Below are 989 nucleotides of genomic sequence, written 5' to 3'. Positions count from 1 at the left end.
AGCTCAGACCCTGACAGACCAAAAAAAAAGGAAGAAAAAAAGAAAGGAAGGAGAAACTATTTTAGGTACCTCAGAAAGAAGTTCACAAACCAGTTAGACAAGATGTTCAATAGCTACAAAAGCAATCAGTAAAATAAAAGTGAGACAAGGCAAAGACAATGAAGTCTATCAGTTTCCAGAAGAGTCCTGTTGACATCTTTGTGGCTTATAATGTCCCTCCTACCCAGGTACTAGCCCACGTGCAACAAGAACAGAGAAAAAAAAAAAAATCAGGACTATCCCCTAGGGAACAAAGCCCTTAATTTCCCTTTCACAGAATAGATCCTCTAAGATCATTAAGTCATTCAAAAACACTTTTATTGACACCACCACCTTTGTTAGACTCAGACCTGCATTATACAGACATGGCTGAGCCCCAAAGCTTGTTGACACAAGGTTTGACCATGGAGGGACTTCCCAGCCCACAGAAGAGTGTTCAATACTGGTAGAGATGGGGTCACAAGACAGGACTAGAGCTCAGTTCACTCACAAGATCCTCTGAGCCACAACCCCAGTACATACTAAGTGCTTGTTCCAATCCTGGTTCTCTACCTATAATTTCCTCTTTTTTTTGGGGGGGGGGGTCCAGTCGTGGGGCTTGAACTCTGGACCTGGGCACTGTCCCAGTGCTCTTCAGCTCAAGGCTAGCACTCTACCACTTGAGCCATAGCACCACTGCTGGTGTTCTAGTGGTTTATTAGAGATAAGAGTCTCACGGCACGAGGCCCTGGGTTCGATTCCTCAGTATCACATAAGCAGAAAAAGCTGGAAGTGGTACTGTGGCTCAAGTCTCACGGACTTTCCTGCCCAGGCTGGCTTTGAACCATAATCCTTAGCATTTTTTTTTTTTTTTTTGGGTCCAGTCGTGGGGCCTGAACTCTGGGCCTGGGCGCTGTCCCTCAGCTCTTCAACTCAAGGCCAGTGCTCTACCACTTGAGCCACAGTACCAC

The sequence above is a fragment of the Dipodomys ordii genome, unplaced genomic scaffold (assembly GCF_000151885.1).
Source record: "Dipodomys ordii isolate 6190 unplaced genomic scaffold, Dord_2.0 Scaffold64, whole genome shotgun sequence".
Lineage (NCBI taxonomy): Eukaryota > Metazoa > Chordata > Mammalia > Rodentia > Heteromyidae > Dipodomys > Dipodomys ordii.
This window is presented reverse-complemented; position numbering follows the sequence as displayed.